The sequence below is a fragment of the Scylla paramamosain genome, chromosome 32 (assembly GCF_035594125.1).
Source record: "Scylla paramamosain isolate STU-SP2022 chromosome 32, ASM3559412v1, whole genome shotgun sequence".
Classification (NCBI taxonomy): Eukaryota; Metazoa; Arthropoda; class Malacostraca; order Decapoda; family Portunidae; genus Scylla; species Scylla paramamosain.
In genome coordinates, this window is record NC_087182.1 from 16,310,551 (window position 1) to 16,327,253 (window position 16,703).

Sequence of the window (16,703 nt, forward strand, 5' to 3'; positions counted from 1 at the left end):
CAATAAATAAATGAAAAAAATAGAAAACTAGGAAAAGAATGGCAAAGGAAACACCGACTTATCCACCTGCACACACACACACACACACACACACACACACACACACACACACACACACACACTTACGAAACCCTAACCAGACACACATTGATTGACAAACAAACAAACAAACAAACAAAAAAGTTACAGTACTCAGGGAGTGAACACAACACAGGAAGAAAACAATCACAAGGACACGAAACAAGAAAAAAAAACCCAGAAATAAACAACGGAAACAATACTAACGCACACACACACACACACACACACACACACACACAAGTCACCTAGAACACAATCTTGGTACACATTATCTTACCATTCACACACACACACACACACACACACACACACACACACACACACGAGAGCACTCTGATAGCCCCCCTGCCCCTTACCGCACACGCAGGGGTGAATAACCTGGCCTCATGCTGTGCCCTATGTCCCCTCAGGTGTACCCCAACTCTTAAATCAACGACTCAAACACCTGTGATGATTGTCCTCTTCCTCCTCCTCCTCCTCCTCCTCCTCTCTCTAATTCCTCTATTCGTTCCCTCTTTCTTTTTCTCTATGCAGCTGTTGCCTTAGTCTAAATCTGTACTAATGTTTTTTTTTCTTTTTCCTGTTTTTTTAGACTCTCTCTCTCTCTCTCTCTCTCTCTCTCTCTCTCTCTCTCTCTCTCTCTCTCTCTCTCTCTCTCTCTCTCTCTCTCTCTCTCTCTCTGAAATTGCGTCGTAACTTTCCTGTAGCAACGCCATAATTTATACTCTCTCTCTCTCTCTCTCTCTCTCTCTCTCTCTCTCTCTCTCTCTCTCTCTCTCTCTCTCTCTCTCTCTCTCTCTCTGTGTGTGTGTGTGTGTGTGTGTGTGTGTGTGTGTGTGTGTGTGTGTGTGTGTGTGTGTGTGTATGTGTGTGCGTGTGTTTCCCCCCTCTCCCCTTTTCTGTGACCTACAAACACACATGTACATCCGAAACCCACGCACAGGTGTGTGTGTGTGTGTGTGTGTGTGTGTGTGTGTGTATACTGTTACTACCAAGTTCAGTGTCAGCCCTTTCTCTCTCTCTCTCTCTCTCTCTCTCTCTCTCTCTCTCTCTCTCTCTCTCTCTCTCTCTCTCTCTCTCTCTCTCTCTCTCTCACACACACACACACACACAATCTACTATTAGTACCAAGTTCATTGCCATCTCTCTCTCTCTCTCTCTCTCTCTCTCTCTCTCTCTCTCTCTCTCTCTCTCTCTCTCTCTCTCTCTCTCTCTCTCTCTCTCTCTCTCTCTCTCTCATAACAATCTCAAGGACGTCTTAACTTGCCAACTTAAGTTTAAGCGAGGTATTTGACCCCTCGTCTCCCCCCTCACTCCCCCTTTCCCTCCCTTCCCTCTTCTCTCCTTTCCTCTCCCCTCCCTTTCTTCCCCTTCCCCTCCCCTCCCCATCCCGTGTTGTGCCAATCAATAAAGAAAGCAGTCCTGAAAACACGTATTTATTTTCACTAACTATTTTTCTCCTTCCTCATATTTTTTTTAACATTTTTTTTTATTCACTCAGTAACATCGATTCTATTTACGAGCGATGACGTTTCAGAGGCTTTCGAGTTGAGTTTCATATCTTTTCGTTCTCTCTCTCTCTCTCTCTCTCTCTCTCTCTCTCTCTCTCTTTCGGTGCTTAATTTGAAGGAGCACTTACGCAACACTTTATTCTCGAAGTGTACCCTAGCTTACCCTTCCCCTCGTCCTCCCCTTGTCTAACACCCCTGCATGGTTTCTCAACATCCCATTTTCTACCACTTTTTTCTTCCTACTGTCAGTGTTCTTTTTTTTTTAGTACCCAGGACATTCGTCTCTTATTTTCGTTTCCTATGTGTATTGTAGTCGTTATTCTCTCTCTCTCTCTCTCTCTCTCTCTCTCTCTCTCTCTCTCTCTCTCTCTCTCTCTCTCTCTCTCTCTCTCTCTCTCTCTCTCTCTCTCTCTCATGACGTTGCCAGGTATTCCGCAACATTTCTTTGCCTTCACCTGTCCTGCCCAAGTTCAATGCACCTCAACTCTTCCTCACTAATAATATTTACCCGGTAATTCCGAAGGCATTTCCAAACACGCAAGACTTCACATGCCTCACTCACACACACACACACACACACACACACACACACACACACACACACACACACACACACACACACACACACACGTAACCACCTCACTTTCCGGCAGCGACAGAGACAAAGAAAGGCGCAGAAATCGATACGTGGATGAAGGAAAATATACTAAGAGAGAGAGAGAGAGAGAGAGAGAGAGAGAGAGAGAGAGAGAGAGAGAGAGAGAGAGAGAGAGAGAGAGAGAGAGAGAGAGAGAGAGAGAGAGAGAGAGAGAGAGTGTGTGTGTGTGTGTGTGTGTGTGTGTGTGTGTGTGTGTGTGTGTGTGTGTGTGTGTGTGTGTGTGTGTGTGTGTGTGTGTGTGTGTGTGTGTGTGTGTGTGTGTAGGGGAGGGGGTGGGTGGATGGCAGGGGTTAGCAGAGTCAATGACCTTCAACGTGGTCTGGGTGTGTCAGCTGCCCATTACGTTTCCCGCTGACAGACAGGTAAGGTCGAGTCCACAGGTAACAACACGAACCCATCAAATAACACGGGGCTTACCTGGATAAGACGCATTTAATTGTTTCCGCGGGAGAGTTTTGTTTTAATTTTTTTTTACTTCTCTGACTTCCCTGAAAATAACTACGTGCGATGTAAGTAACTGTTTCTCGTTTTTTTTTTTTTTTTTTGTATCTTTCGTCTTTTGTTTGGGCTTAGTATTGTTTTATATAGTGTCACGTTTCAGTTCATAATCGTGTTTCTTTTTGCTCTCTCTCTCTCTCTCTCTCTCTCTCTCTCTCTCTCTCTCTCTCTCTCTCTCTCTCTCTCTCTCTCTCTCTCTCTCTGTGTGTGTGTGTGTGTGTGTGTGTTGTGTGTGTGAGGCAATGTAAATCTAGACACTTTCAGACTTTAAATGAATATGTATTTCTGCTTCTTTCATTCGCTTTATGCACAGCAGTGGTTTAGCATTTTTCTCTCCATTTCTAGTGTTGGACAAGCCTTCCTTTCGTGTTTACGTAGTACGGCAGGCGTGTTTATGTAGCTTTATATTTAGCATTTAAGCTCATTAGTAAACACTCACTACATGTTACTAAGAGTTTGAAGTTACATAGGGCTTCCCACACACACACACACACACACACACACACACACACACACACACACCACACACACACACACAAGTTAGGACACAAAACACATTAGTAAGGGACAAGGGAATGAAGTCACTACCCGGTCTATGTATGTATGTATGTACGTGGAACTACGAGTAAAGTACGTACACATCAAACCGTACACACATTTCTCCGTCCCCCCCCCCTCTCCTCTCTCTCTCTCTCTCTCTCTCTCTCTCTCTCTCTCTCTCTCTCTCTCTCTCTCTCTCTCTCTCTCTCTCTCTGTGCGTGTGTGTGTGTGTGGGTTCCTCTTTCACATACAAAGCAGCATATTGTTTACCACCACTGCACACAACATATTCTACTCAAGGACATCCCAAATACATCCTAATACACTCCTAGGCCGCGGACTCAAGCCTGCACCACGGCGACACACACACACACACTCACACACACACACAAGTAGAGCGAGAGCGAAACATTATGGAACGTACGAAGGATTACACAAGCGAACGGTGCCTAATGCGTCACCTGGTCCGCCGAGAGACCTTGAAAACCAGGACGAGGGTGCCACTGGGTGAATGACCTGAGAGTGCCAGCGCCTCCCAACGCTCTGCACCGGCTCTGGCTTCGGCACCGGGGACCAGCGTGCCAGGAACTTGCTTAGAATATACACGGGGGGAGGAGGACGAGGCTGGGACACACTGCACCGCCACGAGGCTCAAGACTGGAGATGGTGAGGCAGCTGAATTCCTTCAACCCCTTTACTTTATGTGGGCTAAGTTAGTGTGGTGTGACGGACGGAAGGACGGAGCGTGCCACCTCCCTCACGTGAACGCTGTAGACTAAGGCAGGCCCGTCACCCTGACCGTGGCCTCCTGACACGCATCATAACACCTTCATGGGCGATGGGGGGGGTGGGGGGAAGGGGATGGGGGAGAGGAAAGGTTTGCCAATGTTATTCCGTATCGTGGTATTATTCTTTCGCGTTATCACCGTCGTCCTAATCTAGCCTATCCCAACCTAAAGTAACCCTAACTACGGTGCATGGTCGCCCTTATTGTATTATTCCGTGGCGGACTCTTCTCCTTCTCTCATTCCTTATCATCGTCGTCCGGATTTTTTGCTTAAGTGAGATCTTTTTTACTGCTGGTGTTCTTATCCTTGTGTGTTATCAGTGCTGGAGACTCGTCACTTTTCCGAACCCTGGCTGCAATGTGTCTCCCCATCACTGTCCTTTGTCCATCCCTACCTTTCCCTTCGCTTTTCTCTCCCTCAGAAACCCCGCCATGTCGCCATTGATGAAGAACACAGACGACAAGGGAAAGGGAAACAGAGAAACAGGGAGAGATAGGAGACAGAAAAAAGCAAGAACAGACAGGTAGATAAAAAATAACAAAGAGACAGGTGACTGGGGGGAGGGACAGAGAGGAGGAAGAGGGAGGATGATGCGAAACAAAGGCAAGTGTATTATACTGGTACACTCCGCTACACCCTGCCATTCCACACAGCAGTAGGTACACAACACCTGTTTACACCCACTAATTAACATGGAATAGGTGTGTGTGTGTGTGTGTGTGTGTGTGTGTGTGTGTGTGTGTGTGTGTGTGTGTGTGTGTGTGTGTGTGTGTGTGTGTGTGGGTGGGTGTCTTTGTCCTTGAAACATGTAAGAACCAGAATAACTCAAGTTTATAATCATAATGTAAATTAATACGGTTTTCTTCAAAATATTAACATATGTTAGTATAATTTCATCAGTACACAAGCTGAACACCACTTGCCGGCTTCCCGATGTGACGGAATGAAGTCGGATATGCGTGAGTATGTAATCTCCCTCCCCCCTTCAGGCGCACAGGTGTGAAGCCAACACCAACACACCTGCTGCGCCCCGACAGATGTGTAACACGACACGAGCCGGAGCAGGAGACGAGACCAGAAAACCAGATCCGATTGAAAAATGAGTTCAAAGAAATGAAGGCGCAAGAGTAAGTGAGATTAACTAAGCAGCACGTGTCAAGGTTCATTAATAAACAGTCACCTTGAAGAACCTTGTGTGAAAAATTTCTGGTACTTATCTTGAGACCCGTAATTGTTTTTCTTGATTGTGAGAGGAAGGGAAAATGTTTGTTTGATATGCTAGTACTAAATGACTTCCGTGTACAAGTTTCCTCCTCCAAATGAAGTGTTAGGAGTGAAAAATGGTAGCGTAAAATTAGCAGCATCCCAAACGTCGTACATCAGCGCCAAGAAAGGAAGAAACAACTAAGTCAATAGAGGATCAAAGCGCAATGAAATGACTTAATGCGCGAATCACAGCATCTCCTCTCACCTCAGCGCGCTTACAAAGTGTGACGACTGATTACTTCAAATAAAAACCATTCTGAGCGCCACATTTTAAACCCAACAAGACGAAAACCGCACAGATCCACCCTTTCCACCTCCCCTCACTACCCACACGACTCTTAGACCCCCTCCTCCCCTGCCCATCCCCTTCTACAGCGCCACACATTCCCCTCCACCCTTACCTGGCCTCCACTTTTCTTCCACCTCCCCCATAATCCACCCACCTTAGTCCCCCCCATCTCCTGCACCTCCCTTAGCAACCTCCGCTCCACCTTCACCCCCACTGGGCCCGGCACGTGGTGGGTTCACTGGCACCTCCTTACGTGGAATCCTCTCCTAAGTGCGCTGGTTTACGATGGAGCATAAACACGTCTCATCAGCCTTGTGTCGTTGTGGTGTGGATGTGTAGAAGTGTGGTGCAGTACAGTTGCTGATGCACTTACAAACTTATGCACTGATACTTATATTCAGGTTTTCTTTACGTTGAATATTTAGCTCATCTCTTTGTATGTCTATGTTTACGTATCCGTCTGTCTGTCTGTCTGTCTGTCTCTCTCTCTCTCTCTCTCTCTCTGACAAGGGAAGATGGAGAGTCCCGCTACTAAGTTGCCTTCTCATGAAAAGATAATGATGAGGAAAAAGTGTACAGCTTGGTTATCCTCAGGTGTTCAGTGCTTAAGGGAAAGGTAAATGTCAGATAACACTTTTTTTTACTGACTGAAAGATTTACGTATCGACAGCGTATCAGTAGATGTTTGGTGTAAGTTTTATTTGTGTAAGCACGAAGATGTTCCCTGATAATCATTCTTATTCGGTGTGTGTGTGTGTGTGTGTGTGTGTGTGTGTGTGTGTGTGTGTGTGTGTGTGTGTGTGTGTGTGTGTGTGTGTGTGTGTGTGTGTGTTGTTGTTGTATGATTTTATTCTTTCGTTTTTGTGATTTTTGTTTCATTCGAAATTGTTGTGGTAAAGTGAACTCAGGCGGCAATAATTCTTCGGTATTTATTAAGTATGAATATTAATCTCATAAAGGCGTGGAAACGTTAGCTTCTCTTTATAATACTGTCTTTTCGTTACTTCACCCCTATTTTTTTTCAATTTCAAGGCGGTAAGAAAGAAAAGTTAAATTTCAGTATTGAATAGAAATATTAATTTCTCTCATGCACGAGGAGACATTGGCTGTGATTATTCATTATCATCATCACTATCTATTGCTTCAATCTTTCACAATCCTTCACTCTTTCTTTCATTCGTTGACGCGGCGTTACAACTTCTCAAATACTCCTGTCCTTAAGGCACGTGGGGTCATTGATTCAATGTAGCCTTATTTAAATTCATTTATTAATTATTACTGTTATTAGCATTTCATTAACATTTCACTTCCCTCCTTTACAACCTTTATAATATATCCTTCAACATATGCAGAACCACAGCCACTGCCTCCTTCAAGCACGGGGGGGTACATTGAGCCACTACAGTTTTCATTTATCTCATTACTATTATTATCTAGAGTAATGTTCTTTTTTCCGAGATGCGCTGTGAGTTGAGAGGCTGGAGGGAGGGAGGGAGGGAGGGAGGGAGGGAGGGAGTGAGTGAGGGGAGGGATTGGGGAAGGCAGTGCGCGACTTTGGTTCTTCTATCCAAGGACACTTTTGCAGGGTCATTAGCCAGCAGGAAGATTAGAGGCGAGGGCTACCTGACTTGGCACACCAGGCACTGCTCTCTACTCCGTGACCCCTCCACCTCGACCACTCTGGCACCCTCACTCCCCTCACCACCACCACCACCACTACCGCCGCCTCCACTAGTACACACGCGCTTCACAACCACCGTTCCTACTCCTCCACCCCACCAGTGCCACCACCACATCGCCACCTCACCACGCGCTTCACCCCACGTCACACCACCTCGAACCCTGGCATCCACACCACCACTACCACCACCACCACCACCACCACCACCACCACCACTTCCGCCGCCATTACTCCCGGCGACTCTTCGTAATAACAACGTTGAGTGACATCGCCATTACGTTTCAATTACGCTGTTATAGAATATTGATTAAAAAATAGAGTAGTATAGTGCGTTCGATTACTACTACTACTACTACTACTACTACTACTACTGCTGCTGCTGCTGCTGCTGGACACTCACGACCTTCCGCAACCTATTTCTCGTTGCTATCTCACCACATAAGAACGGTGCGCAAAAGCCAAGTCACGGGCACGAAACTCTCTCTCTCTCTCTCTCTCTCTCTCTCTCTCTCTCTCTCTCTCTCTCTCTCTCTCTCTCTCTCTCTCTCTCTCTCTCTCTCTCTCTCTGTACGTGTGTGTGTGTGTGTGTGTGTGTGTGTTTACTTATTTGCATTTTTACAGGACTGAGTCAAGCTCGTAATATCACTTTTTTAATGCCTGTGAGAGAGAGAGAGAGAGAGAGAGAGAGAGAGAGAGAGAGAGAGAGAGAGAGAGAGAGAGAGAGAGAGAGAGAGAGAGAGAGTCCACGCCATAAATATTCAACCTTCCCTCAGTGTAGCAAAGAATGAGAGAAACATACCAGTCAATCCATTTAAATTTGAACCAGCCAAGGTTATTGTCCTTATTTTTTCCCCTCCTCTGTTTCCCTTTAAAATAATCACCACCCTCTCTCTCTCTCTCTCTCTCTCTCTCTCTCTCTCTCTCTCTCTCTCTCTCTCTCTCTCTCTCTCTCTTCCTCCTCTTCCCTTTATTCATTTCCGTGTCACTCCTCCATTTCTCCTTCCTCTCTCTCTCCTCCTCTTTACTCATAATCTTAACCTTCTACTTCCCCTTTTTACAAGTTATTCTAGTCTCCCTTTCACTCATTCTTCTCTTCCCTTCTTCACTTTCAATATCTTTTTTTCTCTCATTCTTGTTCACTAATTCTTCTTCGTTCATCTCAATGCTACACTTTCTCAACTATGCTGGTGTCTCGTAAATATTTCTCTCTCTCTTTCTCTTTTTTTTTTCCTCCTTCTTCAGTTCGTCTCTTCTACTTCGTATTTAATTTTCATTCATTTTCGTTCTTTCCTTTAAATTCTTCAGTCTTGGCATTTCAACTCCTATCACGCTGTTTCTTTCCTTCCTCCACGATACTAGTTTATGTTTCCCATTTCTTTATTGTCGTTCATTCGTCTTAACTCTCTCTCTCTCTCTCTCTCTCTCTCTCTCTCTCTCTCTCTCTCTCTCTCTCTCTCTCTCTCTCTCTCTCTCTCTAACTATGCACTTCCTCTTTTTCTTCTTCTCCTACTGTATCGTTTTCATCATCCTTCTCTATGCCTTCCCTCAGTCTTTCTTTCCCTATCTTCCTCCTTCTCCTCTTTCTTTCATTCCTTTTATCTCCTAGTAAGTCCGCTCTTTCTCTTCTTTTATCTCTTTCCTTCCTCGTTCATTGCTCTTCATACCCCTTTGAACTCTCGCCTACACCTCTTCTTTATTTTTCTCTCTTTCTTTCTTCCCTGTTGTCTTCACTATCCTGCATAACGCTTTCTCTCTTCTCTACCACCTCTTCCTCCTCTCCTCATCTTTGTTCCTCTTTCCCTCTCTTCCCTATTGTCTTTACTGTTCTCCATGCCCCCTTTCACTCTTCACCACCTCTTCCTCTTGCTCTTCTCCCTCCTCCTCCTCCTCCTCCTCCTCTCTCTCTACGCCTACAGTCATTTGCTTGCCAAGGAATGCTCAGTGAATAATTGTTTATGTAAGAGACTGCAGTGTCAAGTGTAGTGCTAATCTCGCGCTTCACCCGTGGCAACACTGCTGACCTGACCTGACCTGACCCTACTTAACAGCTCCTCTTGACCCCCACGGAACCTGACTTGCCGCTACGTGACGTGATCTCATCTGACGTGACCTTAGACTAGATCATGTAGTAGGCTCCGCGTGACCTGATCTGACCTTATTGACTGAGTGAGTGAGTCGGGTGGATGGGTGAGTGAGTGGGAAGGTCAGTCAGTTTTGTATGGGTGAGTTAAGAATGTATGGTGGGTATGCGTGGGATTCTAGGCTCTATGTATGGTTATGGTAGGTTTGTATGCGTGTACCTGTGGGATTTTGTCTCTTTTTTATGGATGTAATGAAGGGTTTAGAATCTATAAAAGTACGGAGTTTACACCTTTTTGGTCGGTACGCCTTCAAGCTGCGAGGTACAACTGTATGCAGAAACTGGAACTGAGGTTAGACAAAATGATTGACTCAATTTTCACACCAAAGACTATGAAAAATTATACATTCAGACTGAAAATGGTGATGGAACTTACACATTAATGCAAGATATTATAAAAACATAATAAACAAAAAAAAAATGTACAATAATCGTCATGAAATATTATAAACTTAAGTATTCGGACAAAAAAAATATATAGTGGACGTACAATATTAGAGCTAAAAATACCGGCACTTCACTTTCCTTCACACACACACACACACACACACACACACACACACAGGATCATGTACTTACGTCTCTAATACTCCCGGTGATAAGGACGTCAAGCTCCTTCACTTTCACTGCGACTTGTCTCTCCCTCAGTCCTCTCACTCACTCACTCACTCTCTCACTCTTCCTCGTGGCGTGACCTTCGCTCGTCTTTCCTCGTTGAGCAAGACTAAATCAAACTGTTGTAATATTCTTTACTTTTTTTCTTCTCTCCTTCCTGTTCCTTGGTATATCACGGCATCTTATTATTTTTTTCTCTCTCTTCTTCGCACTGTCACCTAACTACTTTTCAAGCCACGTGCGTCACTCGAGAGCTCCACAAGTGTAAGGGAATCTAAACACTCCCAGCAGTCTGACACAAACACACACAAACACCAAGTCAAAGCGAAAAAAAAAAAACAAACTTGCAGCGTTCAAAACTCGCTCAAGTCTCGCTGCTGCACCGCACTTTAGCCTCGCGTGTCCTGTGTTCCTGCGTTCCTCAGTCACTAGCACGTCAAGGAACGCAGCCACTCAGCGTGTCCGTGTCCATCTCGGCGACGTACAAGGCTCGGGGCGGCGTGCGGAGTGGCATGCATGAGAGTGGCTTAGCGTGGAGGCAGCGGGCGAGGGGCGAGGGGTGTGTGTTCGTGTGCGGCTGTGTGTGTGTGATCGCTAAGTACTGAAACTCCAAGCGTCGTCCCTCTGGCAAGGTTAGGGTTGCCACACGCCGCTGAGTGAGGCATTGGGAAGTAAGGACAGTGATGATAGCAGGAGATGGCGTGGCCGTGGTGCTTCTAATAATATTATTGAGACGTGACTTGACGCCTAATGATCTCCCAGCAATGTGAATTATTACGATTTTTTTTTTGCAATTCCGCCTCGTCCTTGGTGTCGGTGGAGCAGGAAGGGCATTCACCTCGCTCCGCTGGGTCCACCGAACACTATTGATCAGAATTTGACGTGTGGCACGGCTGTCATTTTTCTCCCCAGTGAATCCCTCACGGTGTTACTGGAGACTTTTGTTCCCTCAATGAATCAGACACCGCCTCCCCGTGACTCCCCAGGTCGGGCCATTACAGCACCACCCGAGGCTGCGACGCGGGGCTTTCATTACAGTGACGTCACTTCATCACAGGATAAGTAAGAACGACTTCGCTCCTTCTCTGCCGTCCGGTTGGCTGGGTTCCTCCTGACACTCGGCCTCCCCCGGCAGGTTATTTCGTCAAGACTCAGCAGGAATATACATAACAATTGTCCCTGAGAACCTCCGCCGCCTCCCTGTTGGCACTCAGTAACTGCCAGAGGTCGACTTGGGTTAAAATTCAAGCAACATAAACAAGAGGATTCATTCACCACTGGCCGCTCAATCTCAGGCTGCCCAGGTGAGGTGTCCAGGTGAGGCGGAGAGGTGACAGGGGACAGCGGGGTGAGAGTAAGTCATGGGGGGTTAAATTGCAGCGCCTCGCAGCAGCCTGGCACCCTCACCTTGGCCTTGGGAGCCTCGTCAGGGGTGCCAGGGTTCACTGACGCAATATCTCGCCACAGGCCTCTCCGGGCACCACGTCAGCCGGGCCTCTCATCCCCACGCCGCCCCGCGCATCAGGAAAAAAGCACCGAGGAGCGGGTGAGGGGAGAGAGAGAGAGAGAGAGAGGGAGTTAGGGAGAGAGGGAGGGTGGTGACGATGAGGACTTGAAGGACATTGTGTATCTGTTTGTCTGTGTGTCCTCAACAGCCCGCCACTGCCTCCTACCCCTTCACATGCTTTAGTTTAAATACAATTAATACATGAAAAATATGCATGTTTTTTGTCTTGACGTAATAGCAAATATGTTTTTTAAACGTGAAAATATTATAAAGTTGAAAAGTTCGACACTTAATCCATTAATCCTTTAATACACGAAGTTTAACAGAAGCACAAATATGAGCGCGGAAATGATGTCAAGGCCGCAGCACTTCCGCGTGGCCGTGACCGTGACCCCGCGACCCCAGCCGGGATGTGGGTCACCTACTGTCCTGCGACGGCACAGTGACGCTCTATGCCTTTGACCTCTGCGTGACCTTGCTTCGAGAGCGAGGACAGGATTCAGTGAAGGCCACACTACAAACCTGTTCCGCCCCTCGCTTCTCCCCTCCCCTTCCTTCCTCCAGCCTCCCCTCCCCTTCCTTCCTCCAGCCTCCCCTCCCCTCCCCCTATCAGGACTACAGCGCGACAAACTTTCCCTGTCGCGGCGGTACGTAGTCCTCAGAAATGACGAGAAGCGAAATGAGGAAAAGATTACCAACGTGAATGAATGAAAATAAAATAAAACACTCCTGGAGCTTTTCCCATTCCCTTCTCATCGTGACAAACTTTCCCTATCGCTCGAAACTCAAAACAGAGAGAGAAATTACGAGTAACGAAGATAAAAGATTACGTAAATGTAGAAAAATGACTCAGTATGACATTACAAAACCGAGAATTGAGGAAGGAGTGAAATGAAGGAGGAAGGACAAAATAATAACATGTAAGGGAGAGGGAGAGGGTGAGAGGGGGGGGGGGAAGGTGAGACATAGAGGGAGAGCAGGATGTTGCATCACCACCAACAACGCAACACAACGCAACCAACCGATATTCGCCACTTATCCACGCCAGCGGAATGCAACACACCTAAGTCCACGTCGAAGTGTTGCAGCGGTGGAAAAGCGAAAAGGAAGAGGAGGAAGAGGATGTGGAGCAGGAGGGAAGGAGGTGGAAGCCAAGGTCAGGGTAAGGGGCTGGGTGACGGGCACGCAATCCATCCATCCACTCGACCAACAATTCGCAACTCAAGACGTGAACTTGACACTAGACGCGGCGACGCACACTCACATATTTCACTCCTCTCGCAACACACCTCAATGACACACTCCTTCTTGAGTTACAGGAAGAGATGTGCCAAGTGTTCCTCTCGGTGCTCGGTCTCTGCGTCGCCTCCTGCTCGCCATTCTCGGTACAGTTTTCATTTACTCCTCTAGCGTAACACCTAAAAATGTTCCACTCCTTTAAATAAAAATTCACATCATAAAGCACTTGTTCCTGTGTCACGGGGATAAATTTACGTAGTGCTTCCCTAAGTAGGTCTCGTTATTTTTTCACTTCCATTACGAAACACCTAAAAAATGTCCATTCCCCACAGAGACACTTCAATGCACACACTTTCTTGGAGTCACAGGAAGAAACGTAGCAAATACTCACCAAACTGTCCCCCGAGTAACTCTTTCTTATTTTCCAAAAACCGCCAAGAGACACGTAAACTTTTCCTCTCCCACAAAAAAACACACTGAACTAACACCTCCTTGGCATCACAGGATGAAAAATACCAAACATTCACTACATATCCACCTCAGTAAGTCCCCTTTTACTATACAAACCCTCAGCAAGACTACTTATCCTCCCTAACAACACACCTCAAAGACTGACACTCCTTAATCCGCGGGAGGCAGTTCACTAAGTATTCTCAGCAATGGTCAGCTCCTTGCCTCTTCCTTGCACCAGCGGCAGGAGCGTGTCTTGTTTGCCTCCCTCTCTCATGCGTTGGTGTGGGCGGGGTGGAGCGGAGGCCCGGAGCTCTTACCACTCTCACTTCTCGCAGCCAACTGAATGACAACCAAGGTCAGGAGGGGTCAGGGCCTCAGGGGCGCGGGGAGGGTATGAGTCGGAGGGGCAGGGGGAGGAGGAGGGTGGAGAGGAGCGAAGAATGAAGAGAAGACTAGTTCAAGAAGGAAATTTACAGAAGGAAACATCATCAGCAGTAAACTAAACACTGCACTTGTTGCGTCTTGAAGCACGAGAGAGATGAAGTAAAGAGAGGAGAGACAGACGAGGGAGGATATGAAGAAGGCATGAGAATGAACACACGTCAAAAATAAACAAGGAAAGGAGAGATGGCGAATAGTAATAAGAAGAGGAAGGAAGGAGGTGGAGGATGATGAAGTGAAGATGAGGAGGAGAGGAAGGAGGAAAGTATGTGAATGATAAACTAACAAAAGAAGAGAGAAAGTGAGGAGGGAAGGATGATGAAGAGAGGTAATAAAGATAGAGAAGCAAGGAGGAGGAGCTGTACACATATGGTGAGGAAAGAAGAGACAGTGAATAGGAGAAAGAAGGAAAAAATAAGACGAGGAGATGAATAAATAAAGAAGAGGAGGAGAAGATGACCGCTTCACCTGCTCGCCGCACACCTGGAAAGGGTTGGCGGCAGGAATGTAGAGACACTCCTTCCCTAAATCCTTATCTGGTTCTTCGTCTTTCTAAATTTGCCACTCTTATTCTTTTTCTCCTTCATCCCTCACTGCCTCATAACTCACAAAAGTACTCGTTGTTTTCATTCTTTTCCTACGTCCTCCTTTCATTATATCTGACTCTCTCTCTCTCCTTTACTTTTCATTCACTTGTCCGTTATTTCATATCTCCTCTTGCTGTTTCTCATTCACTCGTTAGTCACAAATATTCCTCCTTTATTCACAAATCCCAAGTGTTGTAAGATTTTATAGTCTAAAGTACAATAAATTTTCCCTCTATATGTACTTAAGTTTAGTTTTAGTTTTCCTCTTTTTTTTCTCGTTCTACATGAAAGAAATATTTGCTACTTTTTTTTCCTGGTCTTTAAACCGTAATCAAGACTTCATTTAATTTCTTCCTTATTTGTTTATTTCCCCTCCTTGTCTCCCTCTGCCTCCACTAATCTTTCCGTTCCCCTCTCTCTCTCTCTCTCTCTCTCTCTCTCTCTCTCTCTCTCTCTCTCTCTCTCTCTCTCTCTCTCTCTCTCTCTCTCTCTCTCTACATATATCTCTTTTCTCCTTCTCTTCACTATTTTCGTTTTAATTTATTTATCTTTATCTTCTCTCTTCATTTTTTATTCATCCCTCTTAGTTTGTGCTTGCATTTATCTCTCTCCCTCTTTTCCTCCCTTTCTCTCCTTTATTTATCTCCTCGTCTTTCCTCGTTCTACTTTTCCTTCCTTCCTTTTCTTTCCCTCTACTTTTTCTTTCCCCCTCTTTCATTATTCCCTCATCTCCTTTCTTTCCTTCCTCTCTCCTGCACCGCCTATTCTTTTGTTTCTTCTTCCTCCTCCACCTCCTGGTTCACCATCAAACACTTGAGGTCACTGAGGTCAGGTGAGCAGGCGAGGTCAGGCGAGGTCAAAGCGCCTCTGCACACTTCCACTACGCCCTCCGTGACCCTTTTTACAGGTCAGTCAGGTCGTGAAGGTCTGGGTCAAGGTTATTCTTTGGTGTATTGACATGGAGATGACCCATTTCTGACCCGTTCTGATCTAGATTGACCTGACCTGCGCGAAAGGGTTGAGTTGTAATGTGTGTTATTTTATTTATTATTTTTGTACTTCTTTGCGTCGTGGTGTTTATGATTATGGTGGTGGTGGTGTGGTGGTGGTGGTGGTAGTGGTGGTGATTGTGGTAGTGGTGGTGGTGGTATAGTAGCAGCAGCAGCAGCAGCAGTAGTAGTAGTAGTAGTAGTAGTAGTAGTAGTAGTAGTAGTAGTAGTAGTAGTAGTAGTAGTAGTAGTAGTAGTAGTAGTAGTAGCAGTAGTAGCAGTAGTAACATTATTATTATTATTATTATTATTATTATTATTATTATTATTTGGCTCCTCCTGATAAGAATGTTATTGTTTTCGTTATGCTTTATCTCCGTCGGAAGCAAATATCTCTCCAAATCCAACAAATATAGAAAATAAAAGTTAACCCTTTGACCTCCAGGTGACGGACAGGTAAGGGATAATGACCTGAGGGCCGCCGGGGTCACCAGGGAGGAGGACGCGCTGACCTGACACGAGCAGGTCAACTAATACTATTTTCAGACCAGACAGACTTTGCGGCTTGTAGTGATCGCGGAAATAGTGGAGTAAATTTATTATTGTGGGTTTCTCTGTTATTCCAAGAGACGTTAGGGAAAAAAAGAGAGAAAACGTCATTTCTATATGGTCGTCTTATAACAAAAGGTTCATAAAAGAGGTTAATTCACTTTTTATTTGTGATGTCATTTATTTCGTATGTATATTTATGCTGCTTCATTCTTCACATATAAAGTAAGAAAACTATCTGATTTATTTTTATCATCAACGTCACTGTTTTATATAATCACGAATTTTCTACTGATAAAAATAAACAAAATTTCCTTCACTCCTCTTTATAACCAAACTCACTCAACCCCACAGGTACACTTAGACTTATCAAAAAAAAAAAAAAAAAATCACCAAACGATTATATTTACCTCGCCTTTTCTACATTATCAGCGTCACTTCGTTTCATACTTAAAGATTCCTGTTTATCACGAGCCTTAAGAAAGCGGCCTACTCATCTTCGTTCTGAATAACCTTGTCTGCCTCTATACATAAGACGGCAGGTGCTCGATAAGGAAGCAAGGCAGGTGTGCAGATACTACCGTGGCTCATAATAAAAAGCTGACTGGGGAATGAAAACAAGCAATGAAGGGAAAACGTAAAGAGGTCAATCAGTGAAGAGTAAGAGAAAGAGAGAGAGAGAGGGAGAGAGAGTCGCAGGTGAGGTGAGGTGAGGTACAATACAGGACGATTGGAGGAGAAAAATTTACTTATTTCTCTATCCACGCCCGTTTCTACCCTTGAGGGCTTGGGAGCAGTGACTGATATGGTGATAAGCGACTGATAAACCCTTGCCGGCCTCTTATCACCGTGAATATTGACCCAGACAACA

At 45.6% G+C, this 16,703-nt stretch overlaps 1 protein-coding gene across 5 annotated transcripts in view; it reads right to left on the reverse strand.

Moving 5' to 3' along the window:
• Positions 1-16,703, reverse strand: part of LOC135089277 (transcriptional activator GLI3-like) — a 64,398-nt gene that overhangs the window by 15,425 nt on the left and 32,270 nt on the right. The window contains exon 1 of one of the 5 annotated variants that reach the window (XM_063984750.1): positions 13,417-13,603. The exons of 3 other annotated variants lie outside the window; for them this stretch is intronic. The gene's annotated coding sequence lies outside the window, so the exon portion shown is untranslated. Of the gene's footprint in view, positions 1-10,031; positions 12,061-13,416; positions 13,604-16,703 lie in introns of those variants that run through there. One more of the 5 variants, XM_063984748.1, reaches the window with a different exon arrangement.